Source organism: Enhydra lutris, unplaced genomic scaffold, assembly GCF_002288905.1.
Source record: "Enhydra lutris kenyoni isolate GAN:26980312 unplaced genomic scaffold, ASM228890v2 scaffoldscaffold63, whole genome shotgun sequence".
Taxonomy (NCBI): domain Eukaryota; kingdom Metazoa; phylum Chordata; class Mammalia; order Carnivora; family Mustelidae; genus Enhydra; species Enhydra lutris.
Genome location: NW_019154147.1, coordinates 4,736,971 through 4,749,287, shown reverse-complemented (window position 1 = coordinate 4,749,287; position 12,317 = coordinate 4,736,971).

Sequence of the window (12,317 nt, the reverse complement as noted above, 5' to 3'; positions counted from 1 at the left end):
AATGTGCTGCTTCATTCATTTATTCATTCTTTGTGTTAAATATTCAAATTGTTTAACACTTGACAGTTCTGCAAAAGCCTGTGGCTGGTGCAATAGACCTTACAGTAAAGAGGCTTCTGAAATAGGTACCATCGTTCCCATCTGAGAGCTAAGGAAACAGTTCTGGAAGCCTAGGAACCGCTTGGTTACTCAGCCTCCAAGTCAGTCAAACACTGGATACTGTAGTCCTCTGGGGCTCTCCTCTCCTTTTCTTCCTCTGCATGGAGACTGTGACGTTTTTCTTTTCTTCCTTTTTAGAAGACACCACCACCTCGTCTTTTCCTTGGCATTGAAGGGTTTCAGGACAGCACCCCACCCCCACGCCCAATGTGCCACTTGGCATATGGATTATTCTGAGCTGAAGGCACTTGAGATCCTGAGAGTGCAAAAGAAACTTTTGTCCCTTCTTCAACCACATACAAGAATCTAAATTGAGAGTCTTTCCAGAAAAAGGATTATTAGCAGAGATAAATCTTATCTGAGTGACCCACCTGTATTGCAGGGCAGACATCTAATTACCAAACATCTGTTCTCCTGTCCATGAAGTGTTTTCCTTTCCAGTGAAGTTCCAGGTCCCTAACCCCTTCTTAGTTCGGGATGACGTATAGATCTCATTTTGCCTGTCTTTGGAGTTTCCATGTCTGTATGGATTCCCTATACCTACACTATTAAATTTATACTATTTATCTATCTCATGTCAATTTGATTCTTAGTCCAGCCAGAAGGACCCTTAAGGGGACAGTTCTTGCTCCCGGAGAAGGGACAAAGAATTCTTGCTCCTCAACAGGGAGGGCTCTTTTCCCCACAAGATGGGCTCCAGAGTAATTATAATCTCTCCTTCCTTGGTTAAAAACAAAATTTATTCTGAGAATTTAGTTAATGGGTACATGTTAAAGTTTATCAAACTTGTTGCAAGAGCAAAGACCTCTAGCAAGTCAATTAAAAGATTTCTCTCAGCAGAGACATTTATAGTTAAGAGAATTTATTTAGAACCACAATCAGGTACCTGGGTGACTTAGTTAAGCATCTAACTCTTGATCTCAAATCAGGTCTTGATCTCAGGATCGGGGTTGTGAATTCAAGCCCCAGTTGGCCTCCATGCCTACTTAAAAACAGACAAACAAACCCATAATCATTGACCTATATAGTTCCTCTTTTCCTTAGATAGAACAGAGGCCCTTTGAAGTGCAGTTTCCCCACCCATCTTCATTTGCATTCAGGGAGCAAGGCCAAGACTGTACTTTTTGAGCATCTGCTGTGTAGGGGACCCAGTGTTGGGCACTTGACATACATCAACTCATTTATTCTTCACAATAATACTGACAACAGCACAGGTTGTTTAGATTCATCTTTCTAGTGAGGACAGTTGAGGTCTCAGAGAAATGAGCAATTTACTTAATTTTTTTTTTTTTTTTTTTTTTTTTTTTTTAAGATTTATTGGTGGGGGCGGTTTGCCTGGGTGGCTCAGTTGGTTAAGTGTCTGACTCCTGATCTCAGATCAGGTCATGATCTGAGGGTCATGAGATTGAGCCCAGCTCTGCACTCAGCCCAGAGTGAGCTTAGGATTCTCTCCCTCTCCCTCTCCACCTCCCCTGCTCACTCACTCTCTCTGTGTGTCTCTCTCTCTAATAAAATCTTTTAAAAATTTTGTTTCAATCTCTATATCTAATGTGGGGCTCTAACTCATGACCCTGAGATCATGAGGCTTATGCTCCAACAGGCACTCCAAAGCAATTTACTTTAATTCTCAGTTTCTTCCACTATAAGTTCTTTTTTTTAAATTTTTATTTATTTATTTATTTATTTTAAAGATTTTATTTTATTTGACAGAGATTACAAGTAGGCAGAGAGGCAGGCAGAGAGAGAGAGGAGGAAGCAGGCTCCCCACCGAACAGAGAGCCCGATGCGGGGCTCAATCCCAGGGCCCCAGGATCACAACCTGAGCCGAAGGCAGAGGCCTCAACCCACTGAGCCACCCAGGCGCCCCCCATTATAAGTTCTTATACTTTTGATATATTATTGTTTTATCATATTGATTAAAAACAAGTTTTTCTAGATTTTTTTTTATTTCTTGATTTGATTTGAATACTTTGAAATCTTAAAGTTTCATTGTCTTATCCAAGGCTGCTTTTCTAGAAAGTGGAAGAACCTGATTCAACTCCAGGTATTTTGACTCTGGAACCTGGATTGCTTTTGCTACACTAAAAAACTATCAGTCTATTTTGTGTCATGCAAGGCCTTTCCCCACCATTTGAAAATGGATAGGCTTCTTAGAACCTCAGTGTTATTCTTGGACAACACACTTTAAGATATTTATTCTTCAGCACTTAAAACTTTTCTTATATATATATATATTTTTTTTTTATTTGAGAGAGGGAGAACACACACAAGTGTGACACTAACACTTGAAGCATATATGTGTGTGTGTGCATGTGTGGGCACGTGCATGTGTGTTCCATGCCCATCAAAAGCCTGATCTCAGGACTCTGAGATCATGACCTGAGCCTAAATCAAGAGTCGGATGCTTAACTGATTGAGCCATTCAGGTGCCCCAGACTTTTCTTATTTTTTAAAATGATTTCTCTTCTTGATCATAAAAGTAATACATGATTATTGTTCGGTATTTGGAATATGAACAAAATAAAAATCTTCCATAATCCTACTGCCCAGAAATGGCCTTTATTTATAAAGTGTAGGTAGTTTAACAGGAGTTGAACTTCCATTGTGTATGTCTTTTTATACTAAAAATATCTACCATCAGCTAACTGGATTACTTGTTTGTTTTTTTAAAGATTTTATTTATTTATTTGACAGAGAGAGAGATCACAAGTAGGCAGAGAGGCAAGCAGAGTGAGAGGGGGGAAGCAGGCTCGCCACTGAGCAGAGAGCCCGACGTGGGGCTCGATCCGAGGACCCTGGGATCACAACCTGAGCAGAAGGCAGAGGCTTTAATCCACTGAGCCACCCAGGCGCCCCTGAATTACTTGTTTTGCAAGTAGCAGTGCTATTATCACTTACATTGATAGGACAAATTGACTAATTTTACACTAATTCTTTCCTAGAGTATAGTTAAAAATGAAAAACAACCTCAGAAAACCATATATGGACCTTATTTTAAGCATTTTATTAATTACTTCGAATATTTTATAATAGACACTTTCTTTTTCCATTGAAAAAAATACCCACTGGGGCACCTGGGTGGCTCAGTTAATTGGGTGTCTGCCTTCAGCTCAGGTCATGATCTGGGGGTCCTGGGATCCAGTCCCTCCTGGGTCTCCCTGCTTGGTGGGGACTCTGCCTCTCCCTCTGCCCCTCCTCCCTGCTTGTGTGGGTGGATGTGCATGTGTACTCTCTCTCAAAAAAAAAAAAAATGAAATCTTTAAAAATTAAAAAAAATTAAAACAACCCACCTGGGGTGCCTAGGGTGGCTCAGTCAGTTAAGCATCTGTCTGCCTTTGGCTCGGATCATGATCCCAGGGTCCTGGGATCAAGCCCTGTGTGGGGCTCCCTGCTCATCAGGAAGTCTGTTTCTCCCTCTTCCTCTGCCCTTTCCCCTAGCTTGTACTCTCCCTCAAATAAAATAAAATCTTAAAAAACAAAAACAAACAAAAAAAAACACCTGCCGCAGTTTTCCTATTGTTTCACCCCCCCAGGATTTCCCCTTTAGAAGTTAACAAGAAAAATGGGACTAATTATCCCATGGGGATGTAGCTGATATTCACGTAAGGAGATGCTGGCCATTATTTAAGCTCTGCTTGCCTGAACAAAAATGTCAGACAGCAAGCCATGTGTTTTCTGTGTGCTCAGCCTTATTGCACTGAAGGACCAGCATCTACCTACCATCAGGTGGCAGGTTGAGACATCCAGGAACAAAATGACCCCTTCATTTTATCCTTCTCAGTTTCTGATTTGTTCAAGACATACCTTAGCTGCTCATTCTATTCTAACACTCTTCTAATACTATATTCTGGAAGAAAGTATTACGGACAGATCTCACGTGGGTATATTTGAAACCCAGTGGAGCACTTAACAAAAATAGTTTAATAGGTCCTTCCACCAGAGGACTTGTACTCCACTGGCAGAAGTACCTCATTTTAAAAGGTTTTCCCCATTATCAAGCAAAGAAGCATTTTCTATATACAGTAGTAAACAGTTGTTTGCAATCATTTTTACTGTGGCTTTCTTAAAAATTACATCTTCTTTCAGTGATCCAATTTGTTGTCATAGTTTTGAATTACCTGACACCTCCCCCAAAATTACAACTCTCAATATTAGAAATGAGGAAAAAGAGGGGCACCCAGGTGGCTTGGTTGGTTAAATGTCTGAGACTCTTGGTTTCGCCTCAGGTCATGATTTCAGGGTGGTGGGATGAAGCCCCACCTGGGCCTCCGCACTCAGGGAGGAGTCCACTTGATATTTTCTCTCCCTTGCCCTCAGCCCCTCCCTCGGCTCATGTGCTGTCTCTAATATAAATAAATAAAATCTTTTAAAAAAAAGAAATGAAAAAGAAACCTGGTTAGTATTGTGTTTTGCTTTATTTGCATGGATTGCATTAATTTTTGTTCTTGTTTTTCATAATAAAGTGCCATTTTTTAAAATTATTTAGCTAATCTCTACCCAACATGGGGCTTGAACTCATGACCCTAAGATCAAGAGTCACATGCTCTTCTGACCAAGCCAGCCAGGTGCCCCTCATAATAAAGGTGCTTTAAAAATTTAGAAAAAAAAGAAAAATTGTAGTACTCATATTCCTTACTCCTTAGTTCTGATGGACTGATGAATTTGACAAGAGATATTTCATTTTCTAATCTTAGCTCTAAGGAAACACCTGACAATAAGATAAAATTAGTTGTTCATGGTTGAAAGAACAGATAACCTCTCGATGTGCCAACAGCTATGTCTTCTCCCTTCCTTCCTTCCTCCGCCTGGGTCCTTTCCTAATTGCTCTTCCGGGCACTGTCCCTCTGCCTCTCTGTCTACGCCCTTCTTCTTTTTTCTTTTAAGATTTTATTTATTTATTTTGGGGTGGGGGGGACAGAGAGGGAGACTGAGAGAGAGAAGCAGACTCCCCATTGAGCAGAGACCCAACGTGGAGCTCGATCCCAGGGCTGGATCCTGGGGCTCTGGGATCATGACCTGAGCCGAAGGCAGACACTCAACTGACTGAGCCACCCAGGCACCCTCTATGCCTATCTTCTTGTGGCCCCCTATCCTGCAATGCCAATCTGTCATTCTCTGAGTCTTTTTAGCCACTTGCTGGTGTAAGATACTTGATCATTTACAAACTAGCCCGAAAAGCCTAGAACCCTGGTCTACCTTCTTGAGAGCAGTTTCAGTTTCTATTCATTGGGGAAATGCAAAATGGCAAAAAGTTACTTTGAGTTCAATACTTCTAAAGACATTTGTATTTTCTTCATCATTATAGCATCCACAATTATAAAAAAAAAATCATAGTTCATAAAGACATGAAACCTTCCTTAGTCTACAGACAATGCTCAGTACACACACAAATAGACCTTCTTAGAAAATCTCACAGCCGCAAGGCATTTCAGTAATACTATTAATGTCTTCAGAACAAACAACCCTAGGGCGCCTGGGTGGCTCTGCGTTAAAGCCTCTGCCTTCGGCTCAGGTCATGATCCCAGGGTCCTGGGATCGAGCCCCGCATCAGGCTCTCTGCTCAGCAGGGAGCCTGCCTCCCCCCCTCTCTCTGCCTGCTTCTCTGCCTACTTGTGATCTCTGTCTGTCAGATAAATAAATAAAAATCTTAAAAAAAAAAACAAAAAACCCTAGGCTGCTTTCCATTAAAATCCAGTTTACAAACTTTGAATGAGAACCAAGTCATCAGCTTCTAAAAAGCAGTCCGGGACTTCCCTGTAGTTTATGCCTTTAGCACAAAATAACCAAAAGATACAGGTATGCTGTATTCTTTCTGCCTTCTAGCATCTTGTGAGAAGAAGCTGGTCCAGTGTGACTTCCTTGCAAGCTGAAGTTGGGTTTAGCTGCAATTGCACTACTACTTATCCCAAAGATACAGATGTAGTGTAAAGAAGGGCCATCTGTACCCCAATGTTCATAGCAGCAACATCCACAATTGCCAAACTGTGGAAAGAGCCGAGATGCCCTTCAGCAGACGAATGGATTAAGAAGATGTGGTCAATAAATACAATGGAATATTATGCAGTCATCAGAAAGGATGAATACCCAACTTTTGTATAAATATGGATGGGACTGGAGGAGATTATGCTGAGTGAAATAAATTGAGCAGAGAAAGTCAATTATCATATGGTTTCACTTACTTGTGGAGCATAAGGAATAACATGAAGGACATGGGGAGAAGGAAAGGAAAAGTGAATTGGGGGAAATCGGAGGGGAAGATGAACCATGAGAGACTGTGGACTCTGAAAAACAAAATGAGGGTTTTGGAAGGGAGGGCTAGGGGGTTGAGTGAGTCTGGTGGTGGGTATTAAGGAGGGCATGTATTGCATGGAGCACTGGGTGTGGTGTATAAACAATCTTGGAACATTGAAAAAAATAAAATAAAATAAAAATAAATAAATAAAATATGAAGTTGGGTTTAGGTGCAGATGTTCTTAAATGGAAATATATACCATATATGCCAGAATAGAAAACAAAATTTTTCCCAAATACCGTTTTTCAGAAAAGAGAGTGTTTTTTTGTCTTTACTTTGTTCAAGAAGGACAAAATTATTCAGGAAGACAGTATGTCTTGAAAGGGCCTCGAGCAACAACAGTTTTCTAATAAGGACCACCTAAAAAATTAGGGGGAAAGATCAAAGACATTCCTGAGGGTATGACCTTGGAGGACAAGCATGGCAGATCCTTATTAGTAGGCTTTTTAAGTCACTGAAAAGGGAAGAAGTACGTATTTGTTGAGTGAATACAGAGGGGAAAAACAAAAACCTGCCCTAATGTTTAACAACTAGTTTCCTGAGACTCAATAAAATTTCCACTGGCAACAGCCTCTTCAATTTAAAACATGTTCTTTCTTAAAATGCCTAAGAGGGAACTGTCAGATGAGCCAAAATGTTCCCATGATGATGAAGACCCTGATGTAGAAGATGGTTGTAAAGAATTAAATAAAATGTCTTAAAGGGGAAAAAAATAATTTTTTAAAATTAATGATGTTCTTCATAATTTGTGATTTTAACATGAACAAATATTTAAATATCTAAAGTAACAAGTGGTTTAAATAGACTTTTTCATTATTTAACTTATGTCTATAAAAGTTTACATTTGAATTGCAGATTAAATAATGTCAATATTAAAAGCTATGTAATCCAGTTGGAAAAAGACATTAACACTTGAAGCATATATGTGTGTGCGTGTGTGGGCATGTGCATGTATGTGTGTGTTTATGGAGGAGTGGAAGAGTGAAGAAAGCTCCCCTATGTAATTCTAACCCCAGTCTTCCATCATGTCCCTTCCCCATCCCTATTAACGGCTGTAAGGCCAAACAATGTCTCCCAATTTATAAGACTTGCCTAGGATATTTACCTAAAATACAAATTCTCAGACCTCTCCTCAAAGATTCTGATTCAAGACTGGGGTAGAGATGGAAATTTACATTTTTAAACACCCTAGATGATTCTTAAGATCAGATAACTTTGGAAAGCACTGGCCTTTAGCATTAAATGAAATGGCAGGACATGCATGTGGTGTTGATTTCTCTCACACCTCACTAACCTGAGTTCTTTCCTTGCCCACTGAGATGGAAAGATAAACAGGACTGGTCCCTCCCAGTCAGCCCCGTTATTGCCTGCTTCCCATGGAAGGGAGGTGAAAGCGGGATGACCAAGGTCGCTTGCAGAGGTCTGGGAGGAGGCTGGAGTTTGTTCCTGCTTAGTGACTGTTGATGAAGGCAGGGCACTCCAGCCCAAGGTCCTTCTAGCTGGACTACGAATCAAATTGACAGGAGACAGATAAACAGGAGAAAATCAAATTTAATAGCATACGTACAGGGAATCCATACAGACATGGAAATTCCAAAGACAGGCAAAATGAGGTCTATATGTGACCCTGAACTAAGGAGAGGGGGTAGGGATCTGGGACTTCAGAGGAAAGGAATGTGCTGCCCAGGGCGATAAGAAATAAAGCACATATTTGGTAATTAGATGTTTGCCCTACCATACAGATAGGTCACTCAGATAAAATTTATCTCTGCTAATAATACTTATTCTGGGACATACCCCCAATTTGGATTCTCCTGTGTGGTTAAGGGAGGGGCAGAAGTTTCTCTTGAGCCCACAGGGTCTACATTGCCTTCAGCTCAGTCATCACACCAGAATGGCCCATCTTGGAGTGGCCTGCATTAGCATGGAAAAAATTGGAAGAAATAGGTCTTAGTTGCTCTACTGTAGTTGGGCATTCAGTGGGAGGGTCTTGGTTGTTTTTTGTTGTTGTTATTGTTTTTTAAGATTTTATTTATTTATTTGAGAGAGAAAGAGAGCAGGACCAGGAGGGAAGAGCAGAGGGAGAAGGAGAAGCAGATTCCCTGCTGCTCAGGGAGCCTGACATGGGGCTCGATCCCAGGACCCTGAGATCATGACCTGAGCCAAAGGCAGACGCTTAAATGACTGAGCCACCCAGGCACCCCAGGCCTTAGTTTTTTTACGCAGTTTTGGGAGACCAGAAAGATCCTCCTTGCCCCAGAAGCTTTTTAGTACAGATTGAGGAAGCACGGTGGTCAAGATCTCAGGCAGCTGGTTAATGCTCTCCTCCACACACACTAAGTGTAGTGGCTTAATCAACTCCCTTTCGTGGGGAAGGGCCTTGTCCACTTGCTTCTTGGGAGTGTCAAAACAACACAAAAAGTCAAAACTTGTGGATTCTTGATACTGGTTAAGACTAATGTTGTGTGAATGAACAAAGGATCCATAAAAGTTAGATATAAATTTATGAGTCCCTAGACTTCCAGTGAAGTTAATTACTGGGGCGCCTGAGTGGCTCAGTCAGTTAAGTGTCGGCCTCCTGATTTTGGCACAGGTCATGACTGCGAGGTTGTGAGATTGAGCCCCATGTGGGGCTCTGTGCTCAGCACAAAGTCTGCTTGAGATGCCCTCTCTCCTTCCCACTCTGCCCCTACCCACCCCACATATGTGCATGCCCTCTCACTAAATAAATAAATAAAATCTTTGAAAAAATAAAGTTAATTATTTATTATAGTTGAGGATAGAGTCTATAGTAAAAGAAGATCCTGCCAGGATGGATCCCCCACAACCCACCGACAAATACCTCCAAGGAATGGCAATGGAAATTAGAAGTGCTATGAGGAACACAGCAGAAAGCCCTGATCAAGTAAAAGAGAAATTCAAGAACCTTCTCAGAATGTTCCCTATGTTTGTTAAGACTGTACAATTAACAGAGGGAGAGGTACCTGGGTGGCTCAGTGAGTTGTGCCACCTGTGTGTGATTTTGGCTCAGGTCATGAACTCAGGTAGCCCCACATCAATCAGGCTTTGCACTCAATGGGGAGTCTGCTTGAGATTCTCTCCCACTGCCCCTCCCCATACTTTCTCTCTCTCTCTCTCTCACAATCTCTCTCTTAAATAAATAAATAAATCTCTCTCTTTTTTTTTTAATGAACATACAGGGAGGGGTGCCTGGGTGACTCAGTTGGTTAGGGGTCTGACTCTTGATTTTGGCTCAGATCATGATCTCAGGGTCAGGAGGTTGAGCCCCACATAGGACTCTCTGTGCTCAGGGGGAGTCTGCCTGAGGTTCTCTACTCCCTCTTCCTCTGTCCCTTCCCCCCCATACATGTGCGCACACGTTCTCTCTCTCTAAAATAAATAAATCTTTTAAAAAAGAGAAGCTAGGGGCGCCTGGGTGGCTCAGTTGGTTAAGCAACTGCCTTTGGCTCACGTCATGATCCCAGAGTCCCGGGATCAAGTCCCACATCTGGCTCCCAGCTCCCCGGGGAGTCTGCTTCTCCCTCTGACCTTCTCCCCTCTCATGCTCTCTGTCTCTCTCTCTCTCTCTCTCTCAAATAAATAAAATCTTTTTTAAAAAAATTTTTAAAAAAGAAAAAGAAAAACTAATGGTGATTTATAAACAAATAAATAAAATTAACAGAGAGGGAAGGAAAATATTTTAGGCTAAAAAGAAAATCTTCAGATATCTCTGATCTGGCCAATGGATTCATTCACTCCAGCAATGCCTCATAAATTACAGGTCATGACCCACTAGTGGATTATGAAATCTTTTTTTAAAAAGAAATAAAGAAAAAAAAAATACTAGAACACATTGTATGTAGGAAGGATACTACTTTGAGTTTTGTTTTGTTTTGTTTTTAAGTAATATTTGTGGGGCACCGGGCTGGGCCAGTCAGTGGCACATGTGACTCTTGGTCTCAGGGTCATGAGTTCAAGCCCCACATTGGGCACAGAGCTCACGTAAAAGAAATAAAAATAAAAATAAAAAATAAAAGTAATATTTATAAGGGGTGCCTGGCTCTGGCTCAGTTGGTGGAGCGTGTGACTCTTGATCTTAGGGTTATGAGTTCACACCCCACGCTGGATGCAGAGGTTACTTAAAAATAAAATCTTTTAAAATAATTTTAAAAATTTTAAAAATAAACTCTTTAAAAAGTAATATTTAGGGGCTCTGGGTAGCTCAATGGGTTAAACCTCTGCCTTCGGCTAAGGTCATTATCTCAGGGTCCTGGGATCGAGCCCCGCATTGGGCTCTCTGCTCAGCAGCCTGCTCCCCCCACCAACCTTGCCTGCCACTCTGCCTACTTGTGATTTCTCTGTCAAATAAGTAAATAAAATCTTTTTTTTAAAAAAAGGTATTATTTATAGGTGTAAGTATGTGATAGTTTGCAGTGTGGATTGTATTTATTGCAGCTCACAACAACAAAGAATTTATAATGGATTCCATGAAGGGTTAACTCCTACACTTCTATAAAGTGCTTTATTTTCATTACTAAAATCCTTGCATCTCTAAAATCTGCCTTTTTATTAAGCACAATATCTCACACATAATAGGTGTCCTATCAGTCACTGATGAAGAAAAAAAATGATCATTTCCCTCAGAAAATGACCAAAAAGAAAGGAATCAAGAATCATGGTTCCTCTGATTTACCACACACCATACAGTCATGCTGGTTCACCTCTGTTGGGGGAGGATGAGCCATGGCTGGGGAGGGAGGTAAGAACTGGAGAGGCAGGTTCTTGCAAACGTTCTTGTGGAGTTTGACTGATATCTGTAATGGAGAGCTATGACCCATGTTAAGCAAGAGACTGATGTGGTCAGAATGGTGGGGGTTTAGGAAGGTCACTCTGGGTCTTGTGTGGAGAATGGAATGAAAGGATGGATGGATGAGGTGGAGAGATGTTAGTTGAGAGGCTATTAAGATCCAGACAAGAGGAGATGGTGCCCTAAACCAGGATAGTGGCAAAAGAGATGGAGAGAATAGATTGAATAGATGTTTCTAAGACTGAGCTGAAGGAACTGGGTGGTTGATTGGATGGAATGAGCAGGAAGGGAGAGTCAAGGAGGCCCACGTTTCTGGCAGGGACTGCAGGGAGCATAGTCACACCACCATAAAAGGAGGAGAAGATTTAGCAAGAAGGAAGTGAGTTTAATTTAGGGCATATTAGATTGGAGGGTCCTCTTATGGAAGATTCCAGCAAAAATATGCTACTGGCAATTTTAAAGGTAGGTCTGCAGCTCAAGAAAATGTTGGGATTGAAATGTATCTTTTTGAATTTTAATCCAATTTTTTGTTTTCTGTAATTTTGTTTTCTATACATATGGTTACACATATTGAAGTAAAAGGTTGAATACAGCTAAGATCAAAGGCTTATTATTCTCTCTTGATTTTCTCAGAATTTGATATACTTTTGCTTCTCAGAAAACCAAATGTTTGGAAAAGGTATTTGAATTCTCTTCTGATATTTAAATACTCTCTTAATATTATTTTCCGTGTTGGACTGCGAAGAAGGCCACTTAATCTTGAGTGAAGTACCTCTAGAAGGCTGCTTTTACTCATTCTCCTGTGAGAAAAGGTATTTCTTTTTAAATTTCCCAGCATTTTAGCCTTCATAACCCCATGCGGCAGTAAATCCTAAACTTCAAGTTCCCATCTTCATATTTGTGAAGGCAGGGCATGTAAAGGGACATGTGGTACAGTTGCTCAAAACAGTATTGAGAGGGTGAACTCTCCAACCAGACTCCCAGCCTTGTGTCTTAGTAGTTATGTGATCCTGACCACGTTATTTCAACTCTCTACACTCAGTTGCCTGATCTCTAAAA